This window comes from Canis aureus, chromosome 10, assembly GCF_053574225.1.
Source record: "Canis aureus isolate CA01 chromosome 10, VMU_Caureus_v.1.0, whole genome shotgun sequence".
NCBI lineage: Eukaryota > Metazoa > Chordata > Mammalia > Carnivora > Canidae > Canis > Canis aureus.
This window is the reverse complement of record NC_135620.1, coordinates 23,751,751-23,764,125: the sequence shown is the minus strand read 5'-3', so window position 1 is coordinate 23,764,125 and position 12,375 is coordinate 23,751,751.

The window sequence follows — 12,375 nt, the reverse complement described above, 5'->3', positions numbered from 1 at the left end:
CTGGCTCACCTGCTCAGGCTGGCAGGATCATGACAAGGATAATGGCAGTGACAGCTTTCGCTCACGTTTACTAAGTGCTTCCTGTGGCCAGCACCACTGGGGAGGCCTCACAAGGGCTCTGTGAGACAGGTGGTCTTTTGTTGTCGTTGTCTTAATGAAAAATCTCAAAGGTAGAGAGAATAGATCCACATACATCCCCTCATCCCAAATGCATGATTATCAAGATTTTGTCACACTTGTTTTTTTCTCGTTTTTTTCCTTCTGTCTCTTTTAAATCAAGTATGTTAAAGCAAATCGCAGACATCATGTCATTTCACCCTTGTGTGCTTTAGCATGTATTTCTCTTTTTTTTTTTCAAATATTTTGTTTATTTATTCATAAAGACACAGCGAGAGAGAGGCAGAGATATGGGCAGAGGGAGAAGCAGGCTCCATGCCAGGAGCCCGATGTGGGACTCAATCCGGGGCTCCAGCATCATTCCCTGTGCTGAAGGCAGGCGCTCAACCGCTGAGCCACCCAGGTGTCCCTAGCATATATTTCTAAAAATAAGGACACATTCTTAGATAACCACAAAGCCATTATCACATCAAAAAAAAAAAAGTGAATGACAATTCCTCAGTGCTATCTAATACTTGGCCCATGACATGGTTACTCTTCTTGCCTCTATTTTAGGGAGGAGGACACGGAGACTCTGAGGGGACAAAGAACTTGGTCCAACGTCACACAGCTTCATAGTGATGGGGATGGGATTTGAACCCCGGGAGACGGATTTAGGAGCTTACTACTACCTCCCTCTCTCTGGGTCTTAGCTTCTCTCTCTGTAAAGTGGAGGATTCATGGGGATAATGCATGAGTGTACCACATTGTTCTTGCTTTGGACAATAACAATGAAAATGAAACAAAGCAATCGAAGTATCACTGGAATGTTGGCATAATTGTAAAGGAATATGACCATTAAAGTGGTGCTTGAATCCCCACTCATATGTCAGCTCTCCCTCATCTCATTTAATCTTTACCCCAATCCTGTTTCCTAATCACCAGCTTCTTTTACAGGCAGGCGAGGGAACCAGAGACTCAGAGGGAGAAAGTGCCTCCCCCAGGTCAGGTACTGGCAGCTGGCAGGAGCAGGATCCAGGGCCAGGCTGGTCTGTTGGGGGTGACAGAAAAGTCCAAGGTCTGTCAGGAGCTGAAAGTGGCCTTTGCTAAAGGCTTTGAAGCATCCTACCTTCATGAGGAATGTGCCCATTGAGATTACAGCTTGCAAGCCATAGAAGTCCCCTTTAGTGGTCCGAGGCAGAGCGGCAGTTTACTGCAAGGATATGGGGTGGCTCACAGAATGGAATGTAAGGAGGAAGCCAAGCTGGGACAAAGATGACCATGGAGCAGCCCTGGGCTTGGAAGGCAAAACTGCTCAGAGGACCCATCTGGACTCCCCCCGCCCCAGGATGAATCCACTTCTGACTGTCTCTGCTTTCCAAGACCTAGAACCCTGAGACAGAACGTCGGGGTGCCTGGCAAGGTGCCCAGCATGGGTAGCCTGGCCCCTACCCACTATGGCTGGAGAGCGTGGCATGGTCCTGGAGGGTCTGAGTGCAGGACCATGCCTGGATTTTTAAAAGGAGTGAATTGGGGAGGGAGCTCAAGGGGATTCCCCAGAGAACACTCAGCCGGCTCTGGTTTTCACACGTAATTTTGCTTCTGATCCTGGGAGTGTGAGTCACATGTGAAAGTCTCTTGTTTTTCGAGGCCCATGTCTGTTGCTGTCACCACCTTCACAGCAGCTGCCACCTCAAGGCAGGAGGCCCAGGTAATGGGCAGGACTCCCTGTCTGCCACCAGTGCTGCAGCCATGGGAGCAAAGCATTAGGGACTGTAACTTTTGGGCCCAGTTGCCGAGGGGGATTTTCCATCCTATGCATTACATGAAAATAGAATGCAAATAATATGTAAATGAGCGAGTGCCCTAGAAGCTCTTCTGCTGGGTAAGATATGAAGGGGATGGGGCTCTGGCTGGCCTCTGCCTTCCAGAAAATGCTCAATCCACTTACCCCCAGGGAGAGCCACAGCCTCCGGCATATCCACTGCCACCTACTCTGCCTCCAAAGGGAAATCTGCCTAGCTATTGCAAAGATCTGTCCCCCTGGGCACTTAGTACTCCTCAGAGGCCTCAAATCCTTAGAAGTAGGTGGGGCATAACTAAATTAACAAATAAAAAGCATCCTGCTGCTTCTGTTTTCTCTACCTGTGGCACATGCACAGGCCCTGGGCACACAGGGCCTACTGGATTGACCCAGGGCCAGCCAAGAGGCCAGGCTGCACCAGCAAGGCATGAGAAATGTGGGACAGCCCTCTCCCCTTTCAGCCTCAACCCCTGGGTCTGGCCCACAGATTCTGGTGAGTTAAGGAAGGTGGTTAGAAAGGCTGACTCCAGGGCGGGGTATAGGGCTGTTTAATAGCTGGCCAGAGACCCAGCAGACTCCCCAGACATGATGTCTCGCTTCACCAAGACTGTGCCAGGCTGCTCAGATGGGAAGGTGAGCCACCGGGGGATGTGGAGAGGCATACAGTGAGAGGGACTTCATCCATGGGCCCCGGCCTCCTCACCATATATCTGAAGGCAGCCTTCAGGCCCTGAGAATCGGGAGCATTTTAATTTTTGGTAAGCCAAAAGGCAGGTCCCATCGAAGGTTAATTCTGTGGCAACCAGAGGGCAGGCCGGAATAGTCCATCCCCCAAGCCCAGCCCAGCCAGATACTGGCTTTTTCTAGTAGCCCAAATTCTAGTCCTTCAAAAGGCCCTTCTTCTCAGGGTCTGGGATGCTCAGCATGAAGCACCCCAGGCCCTGAGCTGCTAAGTTTCAATGAGTTCCGCCTTTCCTGCCTGTAGTTCTACTTCCCCTCCTCCTCTCTCTTCCCTCCCACCATCTTCTCTTCAAGAAGCTCTGTTCCTCCACTGTCTCTGGGTCTTCCCCCTCTGCGCCGCCCCACACAGTGCACCCCACCCAGTACCACCTGACCTCCTTGTTCATCAGGCTGCAGGATCTGAGCCTGGGATCCAGCCTGGCTCGCTCGCTGCTCTTGCATAGACTTAGGCACAAGCATCACAACTTTAAATCCAGGGCAACCTGGCTGCTGGGTCATTTTCCTGTCATGGACTAAACCTTGGCCCTTTTGGCCTTTGCTCCCTCCCAGTGCCTCCATCCCTCTATCTGAGCCTTGGGGGTGAGGGTAGACACTGGGCTGGCCCTGGTTACCATGACATTATCTGCAACTTGTGCAGGCTGCAGACAGCTCCAATGACACAATCAGGCCAAGCTCATGCAGAGAGCTTCAGGAGCCTGGAGCCAAGGATCTTCCTGTGACGAAGATAGGGCTAGTAGTCAGGGCCATGCAGGGTATCACCATCATGCAGAGGGCTGCAGGGTAAGGAGGGGCGTGCTGGCAGAGGCTGGTGGAGGATTGGCCTGAGAGAAAGAACTCCCGGTGTTGGCCAGACCTGTCCTGTTTGGGTCCTCATGGGAAAGCCCCTAGGAACCTGGGCCACAGTTGCAGGGAAAATGTGACAGTTGCCTCCTATGGCACACCACTGCTCCTGTGCTCCCCCCTTCCCAGTTTAGAGGAGCGCCTGGAGGGTTCTAGAAGCTGCAACTGGAAACACACCCTCACCACTTCATCATCAGATGATTTTTTTTTTTTTTAAGATTTTATTATTTATTTACTAATGAGAGACACGGAGAGAGAGGCAGAGACACAGCAGGCTCCATGCAGGGAGCCCGACGCAGGACTCGATCCTGGGTCTCCAGGATCACACCCTGGGCTGAAGGCGGCGCTAAACCCCTGAGCCACCCAGGCTGCCCACGACGTTTTTTTCTTTCTTTCTTTTTTTTTTTTTAAGAGTTTTGTGTTGTGGCTGTTCTGGGTGAAGTCTTGGCGATCTGATTTTAAAAGCCTCCCCCCCTTCCGTGAGTTACCATAGAGATACTTCAGAGGCAAAGCAGAGTTAATGAGCTCGGTTGGGCCTTTTGTGTTCCTGAATGTTTTCCATTTCTGAGCCCCTAACATATAATTAGAGAGATTATTTAGCATGGACGTTTTCTTTTATTGTAAATTAATTTCAAAACCAAGTTCTGATGTTAAATAATGATTGTATTTGTTAATCAATCCAACCTGGATTTCCTTCCAAAAGAAAACAGGATGCCATTGTCAAAATTTTGGGAACAGGATGTTTGAGAATTTAGGGGTTTCATTGATTGCAGGGATGTGAAGGGTCCTAGCAGTCAGTACTAATCGGTGCTGACGTCTTTTTATTAGACAGGGATGTGTTCTGGGAGGAGGTGAAACCGGAGATGCTTTTGGAGAAAGGGTCCTGAGGGTATGGTGACCCTCTAGCTATAGGCTGTGCTCCAGGAGAGTCACAGCTTCCAGAGAGGGGCGGCCAGCTTCTTGGACAGGCCTCGGGGTTGCCTGGGGGAGAGCCCACAAAGGTCTTAACCAAACACGGTAGGTGGATGAGAAGGACTTGCCTCGGGGAGGCCGTGGGATGGGTTCAATGGGCTCAAGGGCCTCATACCTTTCCAGCCTTGCTTCCCTGTCAGAATAAGTTCCACTGTTTCTCTCAGGGCTTCTCGGTCTTGGTACTACTGACATTTCCTGTGGGATAATTCTCTCTTGTGGAGGCTGTCATGTGCATTGTATGATATTTAGCAACATTGTTGGCCTCTACTCACTAGATGCCAGGAGCACAGAGGCTGTACCCCCTCCCTCACTGTTGTGACACCAAAAGTATCTTCGCATGTTGCCAAATGCCCTTTTTGGGACAGATTTACCCCCAGTTAAGAACCACTGAATCAGGCACACCTGGGTGGCTCAGCAGTTGGGGGTCTGCCTTAGGTTCAGGGCCTGATCTGTCAGAGGATCAAGTCCCACATCAGGCTCCCTGCCAGGAGCCTGCTTCTCCCTCTGCCTATGTCTCTGCCTCTCTCTGTGTCTCTCATGAATAAATAAATAAAATCTTTTTTTTTTTAAAGGACCACTGAGTCAAAGAAAAAAATATTGTAGAAAATGAGATAGAAATAATCTGTAATTTCAGTATCCAGAGTTAACCCCTGTTAAGACTTTGGTGTACTTTTTTTTTTTAAGATTTTATTTATTTATTTATTCATGAGAGACACACACACAAAGAGAGAGGCAAAGACACAGGCAGAGGGAGAAGCAGGCTCCATGCAGGGAGCCTGACGTGGGACTCGATCCCGGGTCTCCAGGATCACACCCTGGGCTGAAGGCGGCGCTAAACCACTGAACTACCCGGGCTGCCCAAGATGTTGATGTACTTCTTTCCAGACTTTCTTTTCCATGCATGTATGCATTTTTTTTTTCTTTTTCACGAAGCAGAGGCCACAGAGGGTGCTGCTCTGTAACTTGGTGAGGCACAGGCTACATGGTGGAGATCCCTCTTGTGACCCCACCTACCCTGCTGCACCTTCCTTTCGAGCTCCGTCAGAAGCACCCTCTTCAGTAGTGGCTGGCTGGAGAGCCTGGAAGGGTGGTGTGCAGCTCAACAGGACCTCATCGTAAGCTTTAGGGGTCCCAGGACCAATGTGATCATTCATTCAGAGCTGATCTGCGAGAACAGACGCACACTCACACTAGTGCACCGCTTACAATCAAGTCACCCCAGCCCCATCCCACCTGGCCTGGCTCCATGCGGCCTTGTATCTAGCGGTCAGGCCTGGCAGAGAGCCCACCTTGTAAGGAGGGGGATTCAGGGTGGACCAAGGCCACCGGGGCTCCCAGGTGCCAGGCAGCAGGGGGAGGAGGGTTTTGACCATGGGTTGGATTGTGACCACTCTGAGGGTCTGACGGAAGCGGGAGCCTTTCTCAGGGGAAACACCCACCTCTGCCCAGCTCTGCAGGCAATTCCATAGATCCCAAGGTAGGAACTTCAGAGGGAGGGATCTTCCTGGCGACATGGGGTAGAATCTTAACCTCCCTCTTTCAGGAATATTTGTCAAGGCCCTGGGAAGGCTCTGACCTTGCACAGGGCTGGGCCTCCATCCCAGACAGGCAGCGTCAGTCACAGACAATAGACGGGTAGATGGGTAAAGGACAGGTGTGCAGATGCCTGCGTCCTGAGAACAGGGGCTAAGGGCCGAGTTTCTCCCATGAACATGGTGACCAAAGCCAGCCCAGGCTGAGCCTATACTGTGGGCTGAGCTACTCACCTCATGTGCTCCCCACCTCCCTCCATCCGATGGGGAGAAAGGTATCATTATCTTGAGCGAGTTGCCATTTTACTGAGCTGGAAACAGGCTGAGACTCGTTTAAGAGCATACATACAGCTTTGTGAATGGAAAGCCAGGATGTTCACGCTCCCAACCCTGAAGCTATGCTGTCTCCAAGGAGGGTGGGATGGAGCTGCATGTGCTGTGAAGGACAGGTGCACACCCTGCCAGGACCCTCTGGGACCTCTGGCCCTGGGCCTATCTTCCAAGCCAGGATCAAGAATGCTTCTGGCAGAGAAGCAGAATGGAGGAAGCTGGTTGCCAAGGGCTAGAGGAGAGGAGGGGAATCAGAATGTTGGGCATTGAGTTTCACTGCTACAGAATGAAAAAGCCCTCTAGATCTGTCGCACCACAATGTCAACATACCTAACACTACCAACCTGCACACTTAAAATGTTTAATATGCTCAATTTTTTCATATGCTCAATTTTATGTTTTTTGTTTTAAAAGATTTTGTTTATTTATTCATGAGACACACAGAGAGAGGCAGAGACCTAGAGAGAAGCAGGCTCCCTGTGGGGAGCCCAAGGTAGGACTCGATCTCAGGACTGGAATCACACCCTGAGCCAAAGGCAGATGCTCAACCACTGAGCCACCCAAACGCTCCTATGTTATGTTTTTTATACTACAATTTAAAAAATGTGGAAAAAGGTTATTTATGGAACTCTGAATACTGGAAGAAAAGAAAAAAGAATGCTTATGGTTTTTTGGCCTCTTCACTGTCCCCCACTCCCTACCCCGAAGGTGGGCAACACTCCCTTACACTCCTCCATCTGACTCCCTCCCACCCTGCAACCACTGCCCTGCGGAGTGCTTCTGGAAGATGCTGAGCTTCTGGGGCTGTCTCCAAGTCACCTGCAAGGGTCTTCTGGGGCCAGAGAGAAACACGCAATGTGGGGAGAAGTCTATAAGAGGGTGGAGCTTGGACCAGCCTAGGGGCAGGAAAATGGGAAATGAGTGCCTTAAGGAGGTTTTCTTACATTTTATTTCATTTCACTTTTAAAAAGACTCCATAGGGAGGCTCAGTGGTTCAGCCTCTGCCTTCAGCTCAAGTCCTGATCCCAGGGTCCTAGAATCGAGTCCCGCATCAGGATCCCTGCAGGGCGCCTGCTTCTCCCTCTGCCTATGTCTCCGCCTCTCTTTGTGTGTCTCTCATGAATAAATAAATAAAATCTGAAAAGACTACATAGGTCAAACTTCAAAAGGTACATGGGAAAAAAAGGTACAAACAATTATGCAGTGAAAATTGTTTCCTCTCTACCCTCTTGCCTGCCCCACCCCTTCCCTGAGGCAGCCACTCTCACTACTTGCCTGTGTATCTTTTCACAGACAGTTCGCGCATCTGCAAGCATCTACGTCTGCATTGTGTGCAACCTTTTTTTTCCTGCCACAAATGGCAAATCAAACTTACTGTCCTGTGGTTTGTTTGTTTTTTGTTTTTTTTTTTTCACTTAACAACACACCTCGGGGATCCCGTCCTATCTGTATATAGAGATGGCTGTCAATCTGCTTTAGAAGTGGGAAAGCAAAAAAAATGAAGAAGAAGAAGAAGTGAGAAAGCATTCCATTGTGTCTGTGAACCTTCCATTAATGAATCAGGCCTCTTTGGATCATCACATGGGTCGTTTCTGAGATGTATGGTGATAAGCAACACTGATGTGGATCGTCTTGTCCATTCACACCATTTCACACATGTGCAAGTACATCTGTAGGCTAATTGCCACCTGTGGGAAAGCCAAGTCACAGAAGTTGTATGCTTCTAGCTGTGATGGCAATGGTCAAGTTGTCTTCCACAGGCGTGGTTCCCACTTAGGATGATCCCTGGCTTGGGCACCGGGGTGGCTCAGTTGGTTGAGTATCTACCTTGGGCCCAGGTCGTGATCCCAGGGTCCTGGAATTGAGTCCCGCAACGGGTTCCCCCCACAGGGAGCCTGCTTCTCCAGAACTCTGTCTCTCATGAATAAATAAATGAAATCTTAAAAAAAAAAAAAAGAGAAGAAAAGAAATGGCTTTTTAGAGCATGAGCCACAGAACCCTGAGGTTCTAGGCCTGTGTCCCACCCCTGACTCTCTGCTGAAGGCTTCTGCTAAGGGATCATTGAAGAAATGGATGAGGCCCCGAGACTGGACCCTGGGTGGGATTGCCTGCTCTAAGGCTGGACTGGAGATTAAAACAGCCACTCTTAGGGAGAAAGGTCAAACTTGCCGTCATGTAGCCATTATGTAGCACAGATGGCAAGCCTACTTTTGGGGTTGCTGTATATGGCACAACTCCAGGAGTGTCATTTATATGGACTGTAGTATGAATGGTACCCCCTGGAGTTATGTGACATGATGGCACTGTTGGGTCCAAATCAAGCAAGCTATGGGCAGCTAGAACTGGTCTCTGCTTACTTTTTACTGGGTAGGCCCTGTAACTTTTGGAGTACCTAGTTCCAGCCAGGGCAAGTTTATATTCATGGGTGCATTGACCCATATCTCGGCAGAACAGGACAGCTACATGGAGTGTCTCTGTTGCTGTGGGCTTGGCTTCCTACAGAGATTAGCTTCTCAGTGTAGCCAGTTCACCTGGCGAGGAATGCCCAAGATCTCTTTTCCTGAGGCAGGGCAGAAAGAAGCCTTAGGGAAGCCTTGAGACCTGAGGATAGGCAGAAAGGGCCTGGGTAGGTCTGATGGGCTGCTCTGGACTCTGTATGTGGCCCAAGTCTACAGAGAGCTGACAAGTAGGGGCAGCTTGTCCAGTCCTTGGGTCCAGAGAATCCCTCAGCAGAAGCCCTCAGTGGTGCCTGGGCTTATAGCCAGTTGTGCAGAGGAAGCAGTGGACACGGGTCTTTGGCAGTGTCTTGCTAGAGACCAGCCGCCTAGCCAGCTCCCCAGCCACCTGGCCGGCCAGTCTAAGAGCAAGACTGGCCTGGGCGGCAAGCAGTCCAGGATTCCAGACTGCTTGGAGGGAGGCCTTTGGCATCTGCCTGGAGGAAGTCTGGGGCATGGAAATAGAGTATCCTTGGTTGCCAGAATGAAGGAGAGACAAACGGCCCACAACCCCCCTGCACACCACTCCTATACCCCTGCCCACCCCCCAGACTTGGGGTTTCATAATGCTGAGAGTCCTGGCAGAGGCAGCTTCTGGAACCTGCCTCAAATCCTGAAGCTCGGGGTGCTCTGTGGAGCTGTAGACCTGGAGGCAGAGGCCACATGTTAGGTGTCTTGTCTCCTGGCATGGAGAATGAGGGCACCATGGGACTGGTATTCCTCTGGGAGCACAGGCATGGAAGGGGGCAGGGAGTGCAGTGGCTCCTTCCCCAGGCAGTCAGTGAGGCCTAGGAGGGCCTGGGAAGGAACCAGAGTGTGGGAGTCAGGCCCTGGAGGCAGGAATGGTGCACCTTGTTGAAGTCCCAGGGAAAATCCTCTGTTCCATTTGGTAGAGACTGACTCTGTAGCTGGTGCCCTGTAGCCGCATGGCTCAAGGGAGGCTGGTGGTTAGATTACCCGGCAGGGGCAGAAGGCCGGGGCTGCTCTGGGTCTTTCTTAGAATTACTGTGTAGCTCTGCGCTTGCGTCTCAGGCTCTCTGCCACTCTCATCAGCACTGTCTGAAAGAACTTTCTGCAGAGATGGAAACATTCTCTGTGTAGTCCGGTATGGTAGCCACCAGCCACACGTGCCTTCTGAGCACTTAAAATGGGGCTGGCGTGACGGAGGAGGTGGTAAATTACACTTAATTGTAATCAGCTTCAGTGTAAATAGCTGCATGTGTCTAGTGGCTCCTGGTCCGAACAGCGTAGCTGCGGTCCCTGCACCTCACCAGCCTCCCCCTGCACGCTGGGGCCCTAGGAGAGTGGGAAGGGGTGGTAACATCACGTAGAGGAGCATGTCCCCCGGTGATTTTGATAAACTCCAGTCTTGCGATAAAGTCCAAGTGAGAAAGGTCAGAAACAATCCGGGAAACAGCCTACTCCATCCTTTGACTTTTGAGATGCATATAGCATGTTAAATACACGTTCTGAGATGTTTTGCTCCTAAGAGACCCATTTGGTTTTATTTAAGCCCAAATTTTCCAATTGTATTTGACTACAGTTCTTTTTTTTTTTTTTGCTACAGTACATTCTTACATGGCATATCTATCCATGTTCTGTGAAGGCCTTGGAGATGCTGGGGAAGGCGGGACTCCTGGAAGAACTGATGCTCCCACATGGGGCTACTCCTGGTTCCTGCAGCCTGTGTAAGGAAACCCCAGAGCTCTTGGTTAAGGCTATAGACATTGCCTTGGATTGCCACAGCCCTTCCCGGCCTGGCCGGGAACCCAGCAGCAGCCTCAGGAGGCCCGGTCACCATGTGCTCTGCCCTGGACAAGGCAGCTGTGGGGCTTGGGGCGGCTCCATCCCACTCTGTCCTCTGGCCTTAGTGTGCGGGGACAGAGGTATCGTGGGGGGTGGCGGCACAGAGGCAGCTGTCCTGTTTTATGTCTTTTCGGTCCCACCACTCTGGACACAGAGATTGGACTGAGAGAAGCTCTATCATTGTTCTAGTATCTGAGCCTGTGGGGAGCTGATGAGAAAAGAGGAAAAGCGGGCTAGGTATATGTTAGGTGCTCCCTCCCTTTGCCCAGGGAGGCATGTTGGAGGTCGAGTCCCAGAGCAGATGGGACTTGTACCCTGGCACCTCTGCTGGGAGACTCCAAGAGCTCCTCCTGGAAATGCTTCACACCTGCTGGGGTGAGGTGGTGCCCAGCCCTGTTGACTTTGCTTTAAATTGAGCAGCAGGGCAGCTGCAACTTCCACTGCCCCCCCACTCCCCACCCCACCCCACCGCATGGCCCTGCTGGCCCCGTGGTCTGGGATCACACGGCCCTGATCTCTGGGCCACCTTGGTGGGCTTGGAGCTTCGGATTACAGGAAAGTAACAGTTACTTTCAGATGCAGCAAGGGCTTCCAGCTAGGGGGCATTAAAAGGTTTCCCACCAGAACAGGGAATGACCAGCAGGAGAGGGGCTGCTGTGGCCACTTTCTATCTGTCCCTGGAGGGTTGAAGTCTGGCAGCCGTCTCTCCCTCAGGGGCAACTCCAGTCCCCTCCAGGCAGAGGGAAGAAGCCCTTAGCCCTACTCTACCTAGAACTCTGTGGACACAGGTCTCTGCCCTGCACAGAGGCCTATTCTCCTCTGCCCACCCCAAAGCTCTGAGCCTGATGTGGGGGGCATTAATGGGAATTCTGGAATGAAGGCACATCCAGGAGACCTGGTCAGGCCCTCTGGGCAATTACAGGCCTGTAGGGCTTTGATCCACGTGGGATTCTCAGCTCTGCCTTGCATAGGGCCAGCCTGGCCCAGCCTGGAGCCCCTTGGCCTGGCCTGTCTCCCCACGGACACACGGTGCACACATGCAGGGCTACTGTGGCACAGTTCTGTGGGTCCTGCTCACAAGGACACACATGGCCATGCTCAGGACACACACACATGCATATACGTGCCAGTCTTGTCACAGTGTACACCTTCCTCACTCTACCTTAATATTTCAGATATGTGGAAGCCCAGCCTGATTATAAATAGGCAGTGATCTTACCCACTGCAAAAGGGAATGGCTTCTCCTAGGGCATTTAAAAAAAAAAGAAGATTTTATTCATTTATTTGTGAGAGACACAGAGAGAAAGGCAGAGACACAGACAGAGGGAGAAGCAGCCTCTTCCTTTCTGAGGCTGTTTCCCTGAAGGAGCCCAGTGTGGGAACTCGATCCCATGACCCTGGGATCATGACCTGAGCCAAAGGCAGATGCTCAACCACTGAGCCACCGAGGTGCCCCCAGAACCTTAGTCGGTTCCATTCACATCTAACTTCACAGGACCATATCCAGCTCTGTTGAGTGAGGTGCACCTGTGCACCAATGACTCATACATGTCCTCAGGTTTGCCAGGGGTGGCGGCAGCTGCCATTCCCAAACACAGCAGATCACTAGTAGATTTATGACTCAGGGTTGAGAATCCATAAATCACCTTTATCCCCTGGAAAGATGATTGGGTGTGAGCTTGAAAGAGGCCTTTGCTCCAGATGGTTTTGGCAAGCCTCAGTCAAATCTGTGAACCAGCCGACAGGGAAATTCCATTAG